The following is a 23,424-nucleotide window of genomic DNA, read 5'->3' on the forward strand; positions in this document are numbered from 1 at the left end:
GATTCAGTACACTTCCTATCAAAATATTAATGTCATTTTTTCATAGAAATAGAAAAATAATCTTAAATTTTAATGGAACTACAAGAGAGCTTGAATAACCAAAGCAGTTCCGAGCAATAAGAACAAAGCTAAAGGCATCACACTACTTGAACTTATTATAAAATTTATTACAAGGCCATAGTAAAAAAATAACCCAGCATGCTATTAGTATTAAAACAAACGCAGAGAACAATGGAACAGAATAACAGCATAGAGCATCCAGAAATAAATCCATATATTTACAGCCAACTGATTTCTACAAATGTACCAACAACGCACATTGGGGAAAAACACCCTCTTGAATGAATGGTACTGGGAAAACTGAATATCCATATTCAGAAGAAGGAAACTGGACCCATATCACTATACACAAAAGTCAAATAAATATGGATTAAAGATTGAAACATAAGACCCAAAACTATAAAATTGCTAGAAGAAAACACAGGGGAAATGCTTCTCGATGTCAGTCTAGGCATAACAGTTTATTGCTGACATCAATAACAGAGACAATAAAAATAAAAATAGAGAAAAGGTACTACATTAAACTAAAAATCTTCTGCACAGCAAAGGAAATAATTGAGTGAAAAGACAACCTATGGAATAGGAGAAAATATTTGAAAACAATTCATCAAACAAGGGACAAATGCAGAATATACGAGGAAAAACTCAAAAGTAAAAGAAAAAAACACAGATAATCTCATTAAAAAGTGGCAAAGAACATGAACAGATTTTTTTTAAGAGAAGACATACAAATGGTTAGTAAGTATGTGAAAAATGCTCAACATCACTAATCATCAAAAAAATGCAAATCAAAACCACACTAAAGGACCATCTTAATCCCATTAGAACAGCTATTATTGAAAAGACGACAAATAAAAGATGTTGGTAGTATGAATAGAAAAGAGCACCCTTATACCTTGTGGGTAGGAATCTGGAGATTTTTCAAAACACTAAAAATAGAACCATTATACAATCCGGCAATCTCACTACTGGGTATTTATCCAGTGTATCAAAGGGATATCTGTATTCTCATATATACACAATGGAATACTATTTGGCCGTAAAAAATAATATAATTATGTCATGTGCAGCAACATGGATGGAACTGGAGGTCATGTGAAGTGAAATCAGTCAGACACAGAAAGATAAATTTTTAATGTTCTCACTCACATGTGGGAGCTAAAAAAGTCGATCTCATAGAGGTAGAGAGTAGAACAATAGATATCAGAAGTGGAGAAGGGTGTGTGGAGGGGGTCATTGAAGAGAGGTGGTCAATAATTACAAACATACAGTAATTTAGAAGGCATAAATTCTAATGTTTGATAGCAGAGTAAGAAGCCTAGAGTCTACCACAATGTATTGTATATTTTAAAGTAGCTAAAAGAGAGAACTTGAAATGTTTTCAACACAGGAATAATAAGTACCCAAGGTAGTGGATACCCCAAATACCCTGCCTTGATTATTACACATTCTATGGAAGTAACAAATTATAGCATATACTCCATAAATACGTAAAATCTTGCGTATCAGTTAAAAAATTGCCATTGACTCCTGGTTACTTGTCACACCAGACTCAAATTCTGCCCGTTTTCAGGGCACTTTACACCCATTCTGCCTGTTATCAGTCTGTACCTTACTTTGCTCCCTCACAGATCTGCTTGTATTGGTCAGGTGATTCATCTCACACTCTCAGCCCAAATTTGACTGCCCTTTATTTCCTATGTTTATTTTATTCAGTTCCATTTATTTAGGGAGAAAACAGTTTCTTCCCCATTTACTCATTTAATCTTACACATCCGTCCAGATTTTGCACCACTGAAAGTGCCTCTGATCTTTCTGACATTTATTCATCTTATCTTCTCTAATATTCTACAGCATCTTCACCCGTCTTTATAAATTACTCTTTAAGAATATGCTGTTAACTTTGCTAATTATTTCATGTGCATTGTTTTTACCTCTTTAAGCCTAGTTTGCCTACTTTTAAAGACTGATATATGTCTTATGCATCCTTTATTTATTTTTACAAACTTTCATTATATCTACCACAATGATGACAAAATGATGTGTGCACAAAAAATCGTTCTTGATTGATTGATTGAAATAGTTGTGTACTATCTTTTGTTTTGTTTTGGTCATTAGCTGACAGGATAAGTTTTAGAGATCCAGTTAAATGCCTGGCTATCAACTTGTCACCAGCTGATGCAGATGGAAGCCATCATCCTAAGAGTCAGACAACTCATTAACTCTACGGGGACTGCCATGTATTAAAAATTCCTTTTATGGATTGTGATGAATTGCATTACGTTTGATTTATTCTTTTGTATTCAAACTATATTTATGGTGTATCTAGAGATAAAATTACTTTTAAGGTATATGTGAAAATTTTCACTCATTTTCCTAGAGTTGTCATTTTCATTTACTATTAAAAAGTTGGTTTTTTAAAATCACATGACTTTAGCCAAAACCATGTTCTACACAATGCAGGAGAAGTAAAATGATTGTAAGGAAATTAAATGATAGTTGTTAGCTTATTGAGCCAACAATATTCCTTATTATAATAAATAGCCAGGTAACAAGTTAGCTTAACTGGAATTATAGCAATATTCTATTTTCTAAATAGTTTTATTTCCTTATACATGACTTTAACTTTATACATATGTAATATATATAATAGAGTAGATAACTACAAATTTAAAGTTAAAGAAATATTATAAAATCAGACCATATCTTTTTTTCAGAATGATCTTAATATAGCTTTTGTAATAAATGAATAAAGTTAATACATCCAAATGTTTTGTTATAAAATTTTGGTTTTCATTAAGTGTTTTTATATTTTAAGGTAAAATAAAGCATAATGAAGATTTACTTTTCATCTTACTTTGAATTTATTGTTTTGGTAGCTTGTGTTCTTAATTCTCAAAGATTTGTCTTCTCACTGATTTAACCTTTATTGATTCTTTTAATCTTCAGTTGTTTTATTTTTACTTTGGGAAGAGTTTTCAATTTTTTTCTCTTTCTCTTACGGACATATTTATTTCTCTGTGAAGGCAAAAGTAGTTGATTTCCCATGGCTTTCAGATTGTTTCTTTTTTCTCACCTTTATATTTTTCTTGTCCCCTGCACTCCTCCACCCACACTACACACCCCACACTTGCTCTGCATTTGCATTTGCCTCAGAAAATCGCATATGTCCAACACACAGGCACACACACCCACACAGATAGACACACTCCATTATGGGTATGAAAAACCCTTTTTGTTTCACAGTTGTTCTCAATGATCACAACTACGACTATTCTACTTTATGTCTTAAATTAAGACTTTATTTAATTCTACTTCTTAAAAAATAGAAAATGAAAAGAGAAAGGAAATTACACCTCCATAGAAGGGTAGGTTTGTCCAGTGATACCCTTTGCAGGAGCCACAGCAAAAGAGGGTAGAGAATGGCAAGGTTAAAATGTATGTTCAAGCTTTCATCCTGGCAATGTTTTATGCTTCTGATGGGCAAGTATTTGGCTTTTTAAGTATGTTTTCCTTACGGTCAATTTTTTTTTTCCAAAGAATGTAAGGCCTTATCTGTTTAGTGTTTGTTTTAAAAGCTTAAGTTTCAGAAAAACTGGTAATTTAGCTACTTTGAGTTTGTGTAGAGGGTAGATGGTGGCCAAATTTATACAGTTAAGCAAATACTTGTATTACTGCAAGTGTAACTGGGACTCATATGTGCACATGAGTGTGTCAAATTCTGAGGATCTACAGCCCTCTGTTGAGGAATGTTGAGTAATTCCTGCTGTCTTAAAGCTAGTACTTCCTCTTCAAATGATACCGGTCAGCAGAGATCAGTGCTATGTTTTTGCTCTTTGGTGGTGATCCAACAATATAAAAAGAGAACATCTGGATTTTTGTCAGTTCCAGTCATGCTGAAAAGCTCTCTATAGTTTGTGTTTGTTTTTACAGATTCATATACATTCTCCAAATGTTGTTTTCTAAGGCAGTCACACATGAAAACCAGATACTTTATCTCATTTATTGCTAAAACTAAACAAAGTGTCTGTTCAACTCCCATGCAAAATTCTAGTCCTGTGAATCAAGTCACTTCCCAAAACACATGTTTCATGCTTGATGTAACTTCAGTTCTTCTTGTTCTTGGGAATAACGACACAGCTTTGAGAAACACTCTAAAAATGTCTGTGTTTACTGTTTAATGATAATTAACAACTCATAATAAGGTAGCTTATTTTTACAATCTTTGCAAAAAGATTTTTAAAAAAGCAATTAATCGTTCCGAAGTGGTAAGCATCTCAGAAGTATAAGATCATAGTTTTATTGACAGAGAGGCTGGAAAATATGGAGAAATAACTAAATGTTCTCTTCTTTAGGCAGTAAATATCAAATCTAAGCAAGTCAAAATAAATTTCTGTGTAGGTTTTTTTTTTAAGTCTCAATTTTAGTCTGATTTTTTAAATAGTTTCAATTTATTTTTAAATAAGGACAACTGTTTAACGTGTGAGTTTGCTAACAATGCAATGGTTTCCTCTCCAAACACTGAAAAGAAATAACCTTAATATTGATAACGGACTTACTGCCTAGAGCTATGTTTCACTCAGTGTAGACTAAGTCAGTGTGAAACAGAAGAAACCAAATTTAAGTGCTTTTTAACACACTTCCAAATCCCAACAAATGGATTGCCAGCTGCCTTAAACCATTCAGGGTGGCATAACAAAATATCGTAAACTGAGAATAGCTTATAAACAACAGAAATTTATTTGTCATAGTTCTTGAGGCTGGAACGTCCAAGATCAAGGTACCAGCAGATTTGATGTCTAGTAAAGGCCTGCTTCCTGCTTCATGGATGGCACCTTCTAGATGCTTCCTCACATGGTAAAATAAGCAAGCTAGTTCTCTGGTATCTCTTTTATAAGGGCACTAATTCCTTATAGAATGTAAAAGTGAACAAATCATCTCTGATCTCTGAATGATCTACCTCCTAATACCGGTACACTGATGATTAGATTTTGACATATGAATTTTGAGGGGACACAAACATTCAGATCATAGCACTAACTTAAAGTTCTTAATGTTTGAAGATGAACTTAAAACACATTTCGAGTTTTTAATTTAAATCACAAATCTAGAATGAAACAGATTTTAAGTTTCTCTAAGTTCTCAGCCCTAACATGAATTTAATTATTAGTTATAAATAAGTGATGATTAATAATAATTTCCTGATATATCTGAATATTTTTCTATGCCTTTAATAATTTTGCAAATGAATATATGTACCATTATCTAAACATATCTAACATTGTTTCTTGTCCACCTGTCTTAAACACTGACTTCATTTCCAGATTTTATTATTCTTACTTTCCTCTCAAAATACCATATCATCACTCTATTTTATGATATTTAAATTAGTCAGACTGTTACGATGTCTTTAGGTTGGGAAGAATATCCCAGTAACAATGTGACTGGGATTATCGGGTTCTATCAGCATTTCACCTGCTCCATGCCAAACACATATGTTAACAGAGGTCCATTTGAATCCCATGTAACACCTTGGCCTGTTTGGTCTTCAATTTGTAGCAAGCATATGGTGAGTGGCTTTGGAGAAAAGTCTTCAAGCTGGCAGGCTGCTGTTGATGTCTCTGGGCTCACATGCTCCATTTAAGTTGTACGGTTCCAAATTGGAGCCTGAGCCTTGTCTGCTTGTGCTGAAATGTGAGAAGGTCCAGATTTTTTACAGCTTCTAAGCCTCCCAGACAAGTATAATTATCAGCACTCCAAAGAGCTAGGAATATAAGCCAAATGCAAACAAATTAGGGACTGAGAGCAGAAAAGCTACAGCTGTTGGGTCAAGCTGGGTGCAAAATGGTTCAGGATTTTTAGAAACTGGAGAATAATGTCACCACAGTGAACTTTTCATGATAAAACGAACTTGCTTTTTAGTACTTTTTCTTTCCAGTACTAGAGAAAAATCAGCTCAAGATTAGAATAGTTTTGAAATAAGTACAGGGTGGGCAGAAATGGCAACACTTCTGATGAACTAAATTATATGATAATTTGGTAATTGTAAATTGTCTTGGGGAGAGAGAGGAATAACTGATAATAATAACTAGTAATTATTTAAAAATGTGTGTTCTAACTCCAGAACTAGAAAGCCTACTTACTCAGAATTAGAAAGTCTACAATAGTATTTATTGCTTCTACTCTGAATAAATATTTTCTTTCATGCTCCTTTTTTTAAGTTTTCCTATAAATCTTTCACAGCTAGTCTTGTTCTTTCCTTGAAACATCGCTTATATGCAGTGACATGCAAAAGAAGGACTTCAGTCAAACTGCCATTTGCAACATCCTTTATTCTTTGCTTTGGAGACATATTTTGTTCCCATGATGTCTTTGGCATTTTAATTTCTATAGTGATGGGTCTGTTGGAGTCCTGTAGAGCTAGTCAGGCAATGAATAAAGCAGAGGGCAAATACTCCAGGGAGTGGGGAGGATTATGGTTAACTAAAAACCATATGCCCACGTAGAGGAAGCTTCCAGTAGTCATCTGCAGTTGAGGTTTTTTTTTTTTTTTTTTTTTTTTTTTTGCTATAGTTAGGTGAATATGTAAGCCTGGGGACTCAGAAATCTGGATTATTATGAGACATTGTATGATTTTTAAATGTTTACCAACAAATTTTTTTATTTTTTATTTTTTAAAGAATCCTGTTATTCTTAAAAGTGTTGCCAATACAAATCTTCAAACAAAAGCCCTCTTAAGGCCACACTTAGCCTAGTGGCCATCCATTTATGGCTTTGTTCTAAGATAAATGACGCTTACCAGAATTTACTCTAAAAAATTTTTTTTAATGTACGCTTTTCCTAAGGAGATGGGCATTTATTTTTCCACCTGTAATCTCAGCTTCTCCTTTGTACATTCTTTCTGGGAATTATCTTCAATATCTCCTTCTCTCTGACCCTTTCAACTGGGATTCAATTAGTAGCTTAATCCCATTATCCTTCTAAATATCTCTTCCATCTCATGTCCTCTTCACACCCCGTGCCGTTGTTCTCAGCCAAGTTTTATTGGAATCTTACCTATTGATCTTTTTTTCTTATAATAGGTTACCCTCTTCTATTTCCTGTCTTAGGCAGAATGAATTATTATGTCTTTATTTTCTCAGCACCTTCTCGTCAGACTTTAAGTATGTCTATTTACCTTGCATTCTATATTACTGTTTTCATAGCAGTAGGTCTGAATCTCATTCTACAAACTCAGTACAAGAAACCTATGTCAGTCTATTTCCTACATATTCAACTTGAGCCCTCCCTCTCGGGAATACATATCTGAATCCCTCTGGTGAAGAATTCAGCCTCTATTATCCTTTAAGCCTTTTTCGTCGCAGAATTGTTGACAAGTTTCTGGAGGACTGTAACGTGGTGCTAAGGTGTGATAAGACCCATTAGTCAGCTGTCATTTTAGTTTCTTGCTAAGTCCTTTCTCGGTATCCACATGGTCTTTTGGTGTGATCACTCAGCTGCTTCTGTGCTAGGATTATACACAGGGTAGGAGTCCCTCTGGGTTTTCCAGAATTGGTCCACTTCTCTAGACCAGTGTTTCTCAACCTTTCGGACTTCTGTACAGCTACGCTGTCTATCTGTTAATATATTAGCAGATATATTACAGCTGTTGTAATGTGTTACAGTTCAGATAGAACCCATGGACCCAGAAAGTGTGTGGTAGTGCAGTTTATTAAGCAGAGCAAAAGAACAGCTTCCAAGCCATGGAAGGGAACCTGGAGCGGGAGCGGATGGTTCTGCAGGTTTCACTGGACAGAGCTTTAACCCCTGAGTTACTTCCTCCCCATTCTTGTTCTTGTCCAATTAGAGGGTTTTTTTGTTTTGTTTTGTTTTTGTTTTTGTTTTTGTTTTTGTTTTCAGACTTTCTCTGGATCAATTGATCTCTTAATCCTTTACTGAATTGATTACTGTTTTAAAACCCTGAGTCAATAAGCCTCCGCTACCAAGGGCTAGAGGTCAGAAAAATCACTTCCCCTGAACAAAGCCCCTAGGAGCCAGAGGCGGGAAAACTGGAAACCAAGCCTCTAGCCCATCTGAGGCGGGAAAAGTCCTTCACCAGAAACAAAGCCCCTAGCCCACCTGGAAGTTCCTCTAACACAGTCCCTAACTATTATGGCCCTTCAAGAAATTATGGACTATTGTAATACCTAAGGATTTTTCAACACACATAAGTGGTGAAAAATAATCCTTACCAGGGTTTACTCTAAAAAAAAAAAAAAAAAAAAAAAAAAAAAACCACTTAAAAATCTGGGCTTTTCCTAAGGAGATGGGAATTTTTTTTCTCCTGTGATTTCAGCTTCTCTTTTGTACATTCTTTCTAGGAATTGCCTTCAGTAGCTCCTCTCTCTGATCCTTTCAACTGGGATTCAGTTAGTAGCTGAACCTCATCAGTTATCCCTCTAAATATCTCTTCACTTCCCCTGCCATTGTTTTCAGTCAAGGTCTCATCGTTTTTTTTTATTTGAATCACCAATTTCAGTTCGCTAGAGTGATATCGACCCTGTTGAAAATGCATGCCCAGACACAGAAGTCAACCATCTTTCTGGGGTCTTGCTACATACTTGAGTTGCTGCCAGGGAAGAAGGCCCAGACTGCTCAGGTTCTGGGACAAGACATTTTGTTCCAGCCCATCCCTAGCCTAGGAGACCTGTTTCTGGTTGTTGTAAGCACCTTTCTTGCATCTTCCAGCCATTTTGCTTTTTCCAAATCATCTTATTTTTGACAACATGCTTTCAAAAAACATGATAATTAAATACCAAAGTATTTGCACAAAATTTCTGTTTATCTTTTTTTTAAAGCAAGAGAAGATCAAACGGTAAAAGTGTTGTGGCTTTTTCATTCCTGTAGTTTGGCAAGCAGCGGCAACTTCTCTCCCACTGTTCGGCCAGCAGGAGAGGCAGTTGCACTCAGTGGCTTCTTCGCTCCCATTCTTTGGCGAGTGGGAGGAAATGTTACAGCTCTTTTACTCCTATCACCCACAGCTTGGTGAGCAGGAGCATTGTAGCTCTTTTGCTTCCACAGTTCAGGAAGTTCCGGATTCTTGTCCCATGATGAAGAGGAATGAGGTACGTAGAGACCGGAGAGTGAATAAGGCAGAGTGGAATTTTATTCAGCAGCAAGAGGGGACCTGAAAGCCAGTAGCCATCTGTGAGGCTGAGTATAGGGTTTTTATGGGCATAGAATGGAGAAATGCATGCTGATTGAGCCATGCGTAATCTTGGAAAAACCACTATTCAATTGGTTAAAGGCATCATTTGAAGGAAGCAATCGAGAAAGAGTGGGCGAGACAAGGATGGAAGTTCTCACTCTGGCCATGGACTGGAACTGGAACTGGGAGCTCGGTTTTCAGGCTCTAGACTATCATTGGCCTAAAGCAGGGTTTCAGTGGGGACAAATCCCTGTCTGCCTAGGAATTTCTCTGTCTCCTGTCACTATCAAAAGACCAGGAAGATGAGAACAATTTTTTCCTTTTATTATCCTGTGTAGTAAAGAAAAAGAATCAAGTGTATCTATACATTAAAATTGTTTGAAAACTGTACATATAGACTGTCAGCCAATTACACATCTCTGTCCCTTTACTAGACTATGAGCCTTGATAGGGTAGAAACCATGGTTTTCACATATTAGTAATTCTAATGCTCTATAAAATTACTGTGCATAATGTTCTTCAATAAATAAATGATCTAGGCCAAGGATTGCCCTATTAGTCTACTCTGGCTGTGTGACAAAATAGTACAGACTGAGTGGCTTAAACAACAGAAGTATAATTTGTCAGTTCCAGATGCTGAAAGTTCAAAATCAAGTTGCCTACAGAATTGTTTTTTGACAAGCCCTTTCCTTTGGGTTATAAATAGCTGTTTTCTGTCTGTGTCCTCACGTGATCTTTCCTCTGTATGTACGCAAAGAGAAAAGAGAACGAGAGCAAGGAGGGTAGAGAGAGAGCACTAGCTCCCTTGTGTCTCTCCCTCTTCTTCAAGGACACCAATAGTAATGAATTAGGGACCCACTGTTTTGACCCTCTATTACCTTAATTATCTCCTTATATGTCGTATATCCAAATACAGTTATAATAGGGCTTCAGCATATAAATTGGGGCAGGCAGGAGGTGGGTAGAAACATCACAATGCAATGAGCAACGTTTAAAATTAAATGTTTAATTTAAATTCAATAGGCAACTTTTTAAATTAAAAAAGTTGAATAACTTTTTAAATAAAGAGAGAGGTAGAAAATACTGTATGTTCTCCAAACTATATGGTCTCTGTTACAACTACTTAACTCTGCCACTGTAGCGTAAGTAAGTGTTCTGTATTCCAATAAAACTTTATTCAAAAAATGAGGCAGTGAATTGGATTTCCCCTACAGACTATGGTTTGCTGACCCTGATATAAAATTCTAAAACTTTCTTACCACCTACACATGTACCCATTTTTATAAGTATTTTACAAAATCTCCTCTTGCAATATTTAATGATTTCTATTATCTCTACAATATGGCATAAACTCCTAGTCACAGAAGGCTTTTTTATATTGAGTCAGAAAACTTCTTTCCTACTCAGCAAGCAATGTCCATTTCTCCAAAAAATAATAATAATAAAAAAAACCCAAAAACCCAGCATCTTCATAATCCATGCCTTTGCTCAAGTATTTATTTTCTGTCTGGAATTTCTCTCTTATTCCCATCACCATTCCCATCTATCTACCTGGAAAGCAACCATCTAGACTGTAGACTCTGCCATCATGTTTTTGAAACAGGGTCTCTCTCTGTCATCCAGGCTGCAGTGCAATGACACTATCTTAGCTCAATACCACCTCCTCCTCCCAGGCTCAAATGATTTTCTGACCTTACCCTCCCAAGTAGCTGGAATCACAGGCACACACCACCATGCCAGGCTAATTAAAAAATATGTATATTTTTTGTAGAGATGGTATTTTGCCATGTTGCCCAGGCTAGCCTAAAACTCAAGAACTCATGTCATCAGGTGATCTGCCACATCGGCTTCCCAAAGTGCCTGTATTACAGGCATAAGCCCCCACACCTGGCCAAGTCTGCCATCTTTGAAGCAGCTCAAACTCCAAAATTGTTGTTGTTGTTCCTCTTCCTCCTTCTCTTCTCCATTTCCTTCTCCTTCTTCTCCTTCTCCTTCTTCTCCTTCTCTTTCTTTTTTTCCTGATAACACAGAACCTTCATTTGATCATAATCTAGTCACCTTACCTTACGCTTTGTGAAACTCTGGCATTTCTATATTGCCAGTTAGAACTCAGCATTTTGAGAACATCCTAGGTATACTATCTATATATTTTGCAGCTGGAGTGTTTTCTCTGATTAGAATTCTATGCTCTAGAACAGTGGTTTTCAACCAGGGTTTCTTTAGCCCCTGCCCCCACAGGAAATTAAGCAATGTCCTAAAATCTTTTTGGTTGTCATAACAGGATGGAGAATGGGTGTGTTACTACTGACATCAAGTAGACAGTGTTCAGGGATGCTGATAAACATTTTACAATGCACTGGACCACCTTCCACGACAAAGAATCATCCATCCAAAACATTAGTAGAGTAACGAAGTTGAGAAGCCATGATTTAGACTGCTCAAAGATGTTCCTTTCCATAAAATTAGCTTGTACTATCACCACTCGCTTTGATGATTTCCCATTGTATTAACATGGGTTTACATGGTTTCCATAATACGTAACTCTTTATCTCCCTATTTATTTTTATACTAACCAGTTCTGATGACACATTTATCTTAAAAACATCAGAGTAATAAGAGCTTTTAATGGAGATCATCAAATAGTTGTAGGGGAGACAAAAATATTTGACAAGAAGCACATTGACAAAGAGACAGAGAGATATTTAGAATATGTTCTACTTACAGCTAGTAAATTCATTCAAGTTTCTGTCATCATGCTGGGACACAGTAGGTCTGCACAGACTTGGAATTTTGGGATGAACTTACCAATTTAGAATTATTTAAGGATAAATTATGTTATGGTTCAAATGTCACCTTCAAAATTCATGTTGTGACCCAATTCCCATTGTAAAGATGGAAAGAGGGTGGGAATCCTGACTGGTATTTAAAAGGTGGCACCATTTCGAGATGATTAGGATTAAAAGCAGTCATGAGGGTGAGAGGAAATAGTGGCTTTCTAAGAGGAAAAAGAGAATCCTGACTAGCAGGCTTGGCCCTCTTGACCTGTGATGTGTTCCACCGTGTTATGACACAGTGTAAGGCCCCCACCAGAAGCCAACGAGATGCAGCCACCTCATCTGGCACGGCCCAGACTCCAGCAGCAAGAGCCAAATAAATACCCTTCTTTATGAACTGCCCAGTTTTGGCCAGGTGCGGTGGCTCATGCCTATAATCCCAGGCCTTTGGGAGGCGGAGACGGGTGGATCACCTCAGGTCAGGAGGTTGAGACCAGCCAGGGCAACATGGTGAAACCTCATCTCTACAAAAAATGCAAAAAAAATTAGCCAGACATGGTGGTGCATGCCTGTCATCCAAGCTACTCAGGAGGCTGAGGCAGAAGAATTGCTTGAACCTGGAAGGCGGAGGCTGCCTTGAGCCAAGATTGCATCACTGCCCTCCAGTCTGGGCAACAGAGCGAGCTTCCAGCTCAAAGAATAAAAATAAAATAAATAAATAAACAAACTGCCAGTCTCAGATATTCTGTTATAGTAATGGAAAATGAACTAAGACAAAGTAAGAGTTAATACTTCCCTTCTATGTCTTAGAGTTTCAGAATAGTAGAATAAAATTAAAAAAATTATTTGTTTAACATAAAAAATAATTTTTAGAAATAGAATAATATGAGTAACCAATGTAAAAAATTAAAATAGGAATCAACCAACACTTTTTTTGAAAGAAAGAAAAAATTGGTAAACTGGGACAGGAAAAAAGGAAGGAAGGAAGGAAAGAAGAAAAAAGTGGAGTAAGGAAGGAAGGAAGAAAACCATTGGTGAATTGCAGCAGAACGCATGAGGTCTGGAGCCAGGCAGAGGCAAGACTAGGTTTAACTTCTGAATTTAATGAGTGGTATCACCTTGGACTTTACATCCTTCTTATTTTCTTCTCATTCTTTATTTCTAAAATGGAGATATTATTGTTATGGAAATTAGATAAATACATACAGAAAACCATCCATCACTGTGTGTGGAACATAGAATATGTTAAATATACGTGTAAAAAACAGTGTTTGACAATCTTTACAGCATAGCTTCCTTGAAATAATAGAATGCTCCTAAGATAAGATTTTTTAGAACCTAGACAGACCAGAAATATATTTTCGTGAATATATTTGTGCTGGTAGCAGTGAAGTTAATAAAAGTCTCCGTTTTCTCCTTTCCCTAAAATAAATCAAGGATTTTAAGTGAACCCCTGCTCAATTTCTTCCACTGACATTTCCACTTCTTAAAAGAAAATACATTAAAGACAGATGCTGTTACTTTCTGTTACCCCATTAGTCCATGCCAATATCACCTGTCACCTAGACAACCCAGGCTCCTGAGGCAGGCTTTTTATTACTTCTCTGCTTCTCCTTACTCTTTTTCAGCTTAAAAAAAAATCCTGTTTTAAAAGGCATAAATCCATTAATTTGCCCTCTGTTTAAGAGTCTCCACTAGCTTTTGTACTTCAAATAAAATAAAAATTCTTCTCATGGTTCCCAAGGACTTGCTTGGTTTCAATCCTGACTTCCTATTCACCATCCACTCATGTCCCCACCTCTGCTGCTTTCCCAGCTCCAGTGACACCAGCTTCTTGAAGTTCTTCTTGATGTTTTTCAAGTGTCTCAAGACATTTTCTCCCTCACAGCCTTTGCAGAGAGTCTTTTCTCAGCTCTTCATAACACTGATCTCTTATCCTTCATGATTCAACTTACAAGTCACTTAGTTGAAGGCTTTTACACTGCTCTTCTAAAGTAGATCCTATAATGCTGATCTCAAAATCTGCATTACTTCATCCCCCTTTTTACTTAGCATAGAATTAACTGGTATGTATGTTAAATTGCTTACGTATGTATCTTTCGTATTCCCCATTCAGCTATAAACTCCATGAAGGCAGAGAACATGTATGTGTAGTTTACAACCACACACCTACAATGTATCACAATGTCTGAGAAAAAATACTGATTGCATCAATATTGATTGGTTGAATGCATACATGAGTAAATGAGCAAGGAAAAATAGTTCAGGATGTAATATCTTCAAAATTTATCAAATGTTTCTTGGACTTGGAGTAGGTAGAAATGGAGAATTGTAAAACAGATGTTTTACAATGTCTCAGTTTCAATTCAAGTGTTGGTTTTGAAATTCTTAATAAAAATGTATGAGTAGCAGCATAAAAAGAAGATTCAGTATTTCTTTCCTCGAGGGCTTCTTTGTATTTATAGATAACTGTATGCCTCGTAACCAGTAAATTCTGGCTGAGTTATAGGTTGTTTTAAAGAAAGTATTCTAGAAATACAAGATGGTTTTTGTTTACCTCTTATTCTTAGCTCTCTAGCTTGTGTGTATATAAAATATTTGTATATTGTTCCATATAATTCAGGTGAGATAGTCATTAATTTTCTTAATCTGAAATTGGAATTGTGTCACAGTAACATTTTGATATCAAAATAATTCAAAAAATCCTAACTTTATATAGCTTAAAAGTATTTTGTCATTGTTGTTGCATCTATTATTTAAAACAAAACTCTGTGGAACAAATATTATTAACATACATAAAAAATGACACTCAAAAATGTTTAAAAATCTTGTTAAATCACACAACTATTAAGAGACGGGTACAGAAATGAAACTCCAATCAAACTCTAAATGTCATGTTTATTCTTCCACATGATAGCTGTCTTTCCCTATAAATGCATATCTTTCATTATAAATGCATATCACTTATGCATGAGTAAAGAGAATTTTACCCTGACTTTGAAATTAGTAATTTGATTATCCTATGCTGTTACATTTTGTAAACTAGTCAAATGTCTTGACAGATATTTTATAGAACTATCAATGGGATGAATGCCACCATGTACATATTTTAGAAAACAGTCCTGTGGCCTCTCAGCTACTTTGGATCATATGGAAGATAGCAAAAAAAAAAAAAAAAAATTAGACATAGTTGCTGCATTTGCTGAGATTAAGTTGTATTAATTTGATTCTCCAAGTGTTTGTTGTTTCATGCATCTGAAGAAAACACTGTGCCCAGCCAGGAGAAACACAGAGCATGCCAGTGTGCTTGCACTTGAACTGGTGAAACAAATTTTAAGTACTTGAGATTTCCAAATAAGAGCACAGAGCAGTATGTGAATGCTTGAAAAAGAATACTGTAAACTACTGGAAATGGGGTATTGCTGTGGAAATTCAGGAGAGGAGTAGATTAATATGAATGACAGTGGATGAGTGGAATTTGATTTATACTCTAAAAGACAGAAGGTTGAAGTCTAGGTAGATAAGGGAATCAGCTGGCAATCTATGGTAGAAACATCTCATGAATATTTCTTGTTAGGGACTTCAGAGAATTTATTTTAGAATATCTCCTACATACGAAAGAATCATAATCAAATCAATTACAAAGCACTATGAGATAATATATACTATTAATTGCATCGATGATTCAGCATATAAAGTTGTAAAACCTGGGTTCCTTTAGAATTAGGCACTAATGTTAAATATTGTAGCATTCATGTATCTTTAATGGGAATGCCTTCCTACACAGCATTCCATCTCGTTAGGTCAACTTTTGGTCCAGTGAGTCACAGAAACTCCAAGAGGATTAAATGAGCAAGAGTTGAATGTCTGAATTTCCAAAATTATGAGGCTAGAAAAAGAGGCATAAGTGCTCAAAAGAAAAATGTACTTACTAATTAGTTACCCATTTATAAAATTAGCCCCCAAATGGTCTTAATATATTTGTAGAGCTGTACCTTGATAATTGCAAACTATTTTACGTTGCTGAAAATGCAGTGGAAAATCATGCAAATAGGTTGCTAAGTGAAATATGCCAATTTGGAAAGAAATATAAAATTTCATGCAATCAATAAAAAATGTTGGATGATATTTCAGATTGTACATGGACTTTTGGTATACACATGTAAAGACATCCGTAATTCTCTGTGTTTATATATAAAAAAGGCTATACATATACAAACTATAATTTATACATAATAAGTTGATTTAGGCATATTTAATTTTAACATTCACAGTTTTAAAAATGATTTAACAGTTTATTAAATTTTATAATATGTAAGGAGGATATCCTACCATAGAAGCATATGTTGTTTTATTGAGTAAATAAAATCAAAAGTTGTTTTATTAATTACAGAAATAGTGTAGGTAACCAATCTAAGAATTGGAAGAATTTAAATAGCTCACACTGTGTACCTAATTTAACCTGTTTTCCAATATTTACATAATAATTATTTATTCGATAATTGCCTTTGGGAGGAAATAAAACATAAGGATGCAAGAGGCTCCTCTATACATTTATCAAAAATAATTTGCTAACTTTATCTGTCCTATTTTGTGACAGGGTTAAATCGTACCCTAATGGTCTTTAAAAATACATTTGATTGTCAACTAATACTAAAAAAATTATAGAGTGTGTCCTTCTGCATGCGTCTGTGTATACATGTACCTGTACATGTGTGTAAACTTATTTTTATCTCCGGTGAAATCTGAGTTATCATTAAAGCTTCCAGAGTAGGGATTATATGGGATTGGTGTTCAATAGAATATGCCAAATTAAACTGTTGCTTATTTTAGTAATAAACTCTTTTATTTTAATACACTGTTGTATTAAAGGTGGGCTAAACCTTTAATACACCTTTGTATTAAGTTAAGAGCACTTAAGAGCATTCGTGTATAAGTGCTCTTTGGGGAGCACTCCTTAAGCCATTAGCAACCTCAATATAAGCTAGATGTCTTTGTGTATTAAAACAAATATATGGAGCAAATACTCCTGTAATACTATTTTAGATGCTCTGTGCTTACAAAAATTAATTCCTTTAATTTTTATAATGAGGCATACGATAGCTTTTATTCTCATCTTTATTATACAGACCATGAAACCGAAGCACAGAGAGATAAATCCATTTATATGAGGTCATCGATGTAGTAAGGGGCAAGTTCAAACCCAGGGGTCTGGCTCCAGCGCCGGTTCCCCAAATCATCAACCAGTTATTTGATCCAGTAGTTTACTCTGAAAAGTAGTCAACTAAATTAAATTCCAATTTCTTGTTATTATACATTAAAGTTAGGACCAAATGCTGCTCAGAAATTGTTTTAATCTCAAAAGTAGTTGGCAAGTTTTCAGAGTTCATTTTCAAGGTCTAGTAAGTTTCTTTATAATGAGTTCTTTAACATGTCTCACTTTACTTGGGTGATAGCTTCAGGGAAATATTATGACCTGTTTCTAAGACTGATCTTTCTATTTAGCTTCACAAATTGCTTGATATCATCAAGGACATAAATACAGTCGTTAGGTTTTTTGGAAGATGATATCTTGAATAAATTTACAAAAGCCTTATAGAAAATAATGAGCAACAGAACTGACTTTTCTTTGGTATTTGTAGACAAGTGCTGAAGGCAATGCCATCTACAAACTCAGAGGTAAATAACCTCAAAGAGTCTTTCAGCACACTTCAGAAGTATAGTAAGGAATAGCAGCAATCTGTGAAATTCTCAGTGATGAGGTTACCGTAAGTGTAATCAGAGGTTCAGCAACAACCCTCTATTTTCTGTTCATGTTCTTTGCTATCCAGGGGCTCTTCTAAACTGTCTTTACATTCCTCAAGGCATTAGCAACCTCAATATCAGCAGGTGACATGCCCTATTTCTCCCTAGATAAATTTTGACATTGAGGATGACCTTCTCTTTCCTGCTTCTGCCCCTGGACTTGGTATACAACCAACTCTACTCATCAGGGAGATGTAACTGTGGCTGAAACTTTACGTGCTAAAAATTCTATCCCTACTTAGCTCATATGTCTTGTCCACGAAATTTTTACCTTTCTCTTTTTCTTTGTCACTTTCCTTTGGTATATAAACATATTTCTTTACCTCAAAACTCAAACCCCTGACTTGATCCTGTAGTCTCCTCTAGCTATCTTTCTCTTCTCTTTCCGCTTAAGCTTCTGGAAAGGTTGTCATAATTTTCCGTCATTTTTCTCTCTTTCCATTGAATTTTGATTCCCCTGTGTTGTGTATTTTCTCCTTGAAATCTTCAGTGGCACAACTGAATGTTCAGAGCTATTTCACTTTCAAAGATTCTCACACGTGAGTATTCCTTTTCCTGAAGAGAATCCCCTTTCCATCACTTTAATTTTGTTCTTCCATTGAAACTTCCCTTTCAACACAGGATGAGATTAAGGTTTATTTCTTATGGCTTCTGAGACATCTCTCCCTACGAGAGCAGAAAGGCATATCCATGTCTATATGTCCAAACAAAACATACAATACAGATCTGCTCTTAAACTTGCATCTTTATTTCCTATCTTAGCTAATGCTATAGCAATCCCTCCTTCCAAACTAGGGAACTTGGATCCATTTTCAATTCTTTCTTACCCCTAATTATTAAATCCAATAATACACAAAAAATTGATGTTCCGGATCATTTTCATGCTCCTTCTTTTGCATCATATCTCTCCTGGACTAACATAACCGTTTCTTGCAGTGTGTTGAATAGTGTCCCCTAAAAATTCATGTCTGCCTGGAACAGTGACCTTACTTATAAATAAGGTCACCTGTCTCACTGGAATGTGACCTTATTTGGAAATAGGTTCTGCAGATGAAATTAATTAGGGATCTCAAAATGAAGTCACTCTGGATATCGGGTGTACACTAAGTTCAAAGACTGATGCCCTTATAAAAAGAGAGGGTACACACGCAAGCAAACAGAGAGAAGAAGGTCATATGAAGACATGCAGAAATTGGAGTTATGCTGCCGCAAGTCAAGCAGTGCTTGGAGGTACCAGGGGATGGAAGAGTCAAGGCAGGATTTCCCTGGAATATTCAGAAGGAGCATGGTTCTCCTGAAACCTTGGTTCTAGCCTTCACAAATGACAGAGAATACATTTCTGTTCTTTTAAGCCACTCAGTTTGTGGTACTTGTCTTACAGAAACCCTGGGACACTAATTAATTTCCTGTGTTATTCAGATCTTTTAACACTATGATTCTAGGGAATGCTTTGATAATCAGCTAAAAGTTACGGGATGTCTCCCAGGAAAGATGCACAAACATACATATTCAAAATGTCCTTTTAAATTTTTTGAGTTTCCAGAAATTCCAAGGCCTCTCTGCAGATCCTTCTAGCATCTACACAGCTGATTGTGAACTCTGTTCCTATACAAAGTATTCACAGTTAATTAACTACAATACAATAGCGATTATGCCTTTCCAAATTAAAAATATTAACATCCTTTCTGAACGACAAGGCCCTCTACAGGATGACTGCCTTTGTAAGTACTGCCGCTCTCCTGCTGAATTATCCCTTGTTCTTATCATACCAAACAAGTATGTCTCCAGAACACACTGTGCTTCTGTGCCTTTGCACATGATATATGCTGCCTGGAACTCCCTGACTTCCATCGGCACATACCTTCTAATGAATTCCCTGGGATTCTGTTTTATGTCACTCATCTATGAATCAAATGATCTCACTGACAAAGTATTATGTTGCTTTTACAACATGATTCAAGTCCTTAACTGTGAGGTATTCCTGAAATACAAGGTGCTTTACTTTGAGTGTAAAAAGGTTTTGTTTTGTTTTGTTTTGTTTTGTTTTGAGACAGAGTCTCGCTCTATGGCCAGGCTGGAGTGCAGTGGCGTGATCCCAGCTCACTGCAACTTCCATTTTCCAGTTTCAAGCAATTCTCCTGCCTCAACCTCCTGAGTAGCTGGGACAATAGTCCCGCACCACCATGCCTGGCTAATTTTTTGTGCTTTTAGTAGAGACGGGGTTTCACCATGTTGGCCATGATGGTCTTGATCTCTTGACCTGGTGATCCACCCGCCTCAGCCTCCCAGCGTGGTGGGATTACAGGCATGAGCCAATGCACCCAGCCAAAAAGTTTTTAATTATAATATAATATTGTAATATGTTGCTTAAATTTCTATGTGTATCCATCATATTTCTAATTTCTTACAGAAAAGAATGATTGAAATTTTATAATATATAATATATAATACTAATATACTATAATATTAAGACTATAGGCTTTTATTTCAAGTGGCAAAAATTAAAATATTAGAATCATGATCTGTGGGCATTCTGACCTTGACTAAATGCACAAATTTTATGTATCTAAGTTTTCTTCACTATAAACTGGTAAAAGAAAAATGTGCTGAACTCAAAGAATTGTGAGGATTAGAGAAAAGTCTAAAACTTTAGTACAGCATCAGGTATGTAGTAAGAATTAACTTTACAGTAGTTACATTTAGCAAATCTTATTAGTTGATACATTTATAAGACTATGTAGATATGTCTTAGTTTATGACTGATACCTCAAACCCCTTATGTTTCTGATAATTTATCCACTGAAAAAGCTGAGCTTTGTTGATTGCATACTCATGGTACAGTTCAATATGGTAATTTTTCTCTTTACTTTCTGCCAAATGGCTGCTGGATTTGGAGATTTTCATCCCTTTGGCATGATAATAGATGGTATTTGGAAAGATCTATTTAAAAAAACATATGCTCTCTGGTTGTCTATCTTATTGTTATTTTAGTAACCATTAATGTTACTGCTTATATCTATTAATTCATTGGCAGTTGAAATATGAAAATATTCTCATGTTATCATTTCTCTTGTTTATGTATTATCTGAGATGTTATTATACAGAGACACATTCCAGCTTCAATTATCTGGTAATCCAGTGATTGAAATGGGAAGGCAGTGTGAATTTTTTTTTTTTTTTTCAATGTGTCTGAAGGGGACTGGGTTGTTTTAAAATAAAATTATGAACACATGGTTTTACACATCATTGATGGGTTTAAGTCCTTTGCAATTGTTATCAACATTTAAGCTCAAATTATTCCATCCTCAGCCAGTGGAAACCTCTTGAAGTTAGCCCCTGAGTTCCTTTGGCATAACCCTATTCAGTCTTTGACAGTTTCTTTGTTATCTGGTATAAGATGTGTCTCATATTGAACACGTCCTGCTTCAGACGTGGAATTAGGCATTTTTTTTTTCAGGAAACACTGTTTTATTTTAGTGAGAATGTTATGTAAGACCTTCGAACTGGATACTAGAGACATTTATTATTACTGATTTCATCCTAGTTTCTAGGCCCTTTCAGTGGACGAAGCAAGGAAACAAATGAGCATATATGCAAGGATAACATCCTTCATGAGATCATATTGATTCCAATTCAAAACTGGAACTAGAGAGGCTTTATTTTACCTCTTCTCAGTGACATCTGAGTGTCCTTCCTTTCATAGCAAGAATCCTGGTTCTCAAGGACACACATAATTGCTTGCTTGTTTTAAGCCTATATTACACATGGAAGTAGCAAAATGATAATATTAATGCCATTACTAATATAATTATAAAACATGAATAACTTTTGCATTTATTTTCCCTATTCTTCTCTCATTTAAAAACGATTATCCATTTAAAAACAGTATCTATAAGAGTGCATGACCAGGGCCTACTATGCTCACTCCCTCTTAACCCGCATTTAGTTTTCATTCTGGATCTTTGTACTAGTTTATGTATTGATCTCTCTCTAGTTGCTCTGGTTATGTAAAGTATATGTTCTAGTCAATCACTTAAGAAGTTCTCAAGGAACAACATTCTCTAATTCTTTCACGTTGTTAATAACAACAACAGTTTTTTCTGTATTCTTAATACCTGAAAGTCAGTTTTTCTGAATATAAAATCCTTTGCTCACACTTTCTTTCCTTGGTTTTCTTTAATAAATTTCTCCTTTCATTCATCATAAAGCGTCTTTAAAACGTCCAATGATAGGACTGGGTGCAGTGGCTCACCCCTGTAATCCCAGCACTTTGGGAGGCCGAGGTGGATGGATCTAAAGTCAGGAATTCAAGACCAATCTGGCCAACATGGTGAAACCCCGTCTCTACTAAAAAATACACAAATTAGCAAGGCGTGGTGGTGCATGCCTGTAATTCCAGCTACTCAGGAGGCCGACACATGAGAATCACTTAAGCCTGGGAGGCAGAGGTTGCAGTGAGCCAAGATCCCGCCACTGCACTCCAGCCTGAGTCACAAAGCAAGACTCCATCTCAAAAAAAAAAAAAAAAATGGCTAATGACAAATTGTATATTTATATTTTTAATGTCCTAAATATGTCTTTCTTTTTTAGAAAGACCAGTAATTTTACTAGACTATGTCTTGATGTTGGAGTCTAACGTGGTTCAACAGGTAGATTAAAATCTTTTATTTCAGGAAAAGGTTCTTGTTCTGTAATGTTTACATGGATTACTTAATTTTTGTGGTTGGCCTGTTCTCCATTTTAGTTTTCTTCTCAGGGACCCCTTATGCTGGTTAGTTTTTATTATTATTTTCTTTATAACTTTTGGTATTTTGATCCATTTTATTGAGTACATTTCAGAGTATGCTGCAATGGTCTGGAAGAATCTTAATACCTTTTTACTTTCTGTAATTCTGTATAGGGTTTGACCTCAAATTTTCTCCTGTTTATTTTTGTGTAAAATTTTCTTGGAAGTCTAGAACTAGGAACATTTTAACTTCACAGCGGTTTTATTCTCTGTCTTCCCTCCTCGCTCCCAACTCTCTCTTGCTCTCTCATGGTGACATGAAATTACATGACAGCTGGTTTTCTGTGACTTCCTGGCTCTGCTTGCCTCCAACACTTGGATAAACCATTTTGCATTATTTCTGATATGTGTGCCTTGCTCCGTTTTGATTTGGCTGGCAGCATTGTCTCTTTCTTCGAAAGGAATCCTGATAGGTCGCTCTTTAGGGTTCATAGGGGTGCAGCTTCTCCAGCCCCTTTGGTCCTTCTTACTCTCAGCCCCCCTGAACTCACCTGCTGTAAAGGGCTACCTCGTCCATCCTAGTTTCATCCCTGCACACTTTCTACTAAGTTTATGTCTTCCTCTTTTTGGGAGCCTCGGATGTTACTCTGTTGCTTCCCTTGTTTTGCTTCCCATATAGTTGCAGCTACTTTGTAGGTTTCGTTTCTTCCTGTCAAGATTCTGGTGCTCCTAGGCATATCTTGAGGCCTAATTTTGTTGTAAATGTTGCCCAGTGATTTTTATTTCACTGTTGAGTTTTCTACTATTGTATTAGTCTCCTCCTGCTGCCCTGACAATTTACAACAAATTCAGCCACTTGAAACAACACTTCA

Source organism: Saimiri boliviensis, chromosome 3 (genome assembly GCF_048565385.1).
Source record: "Saimiri boliviensis isolate mSaiBol1 chromosome 3, mSaiBol1.pri, whole genome shotgun sequence".
In the NCBI taxonomy this organism is placed as follows: domain Eukaryota; kingdom Metazoa; phylum Chordata; class Mammalia; order Primates; family Cebidae; genus Saimiri; species Saimiri boliviensis.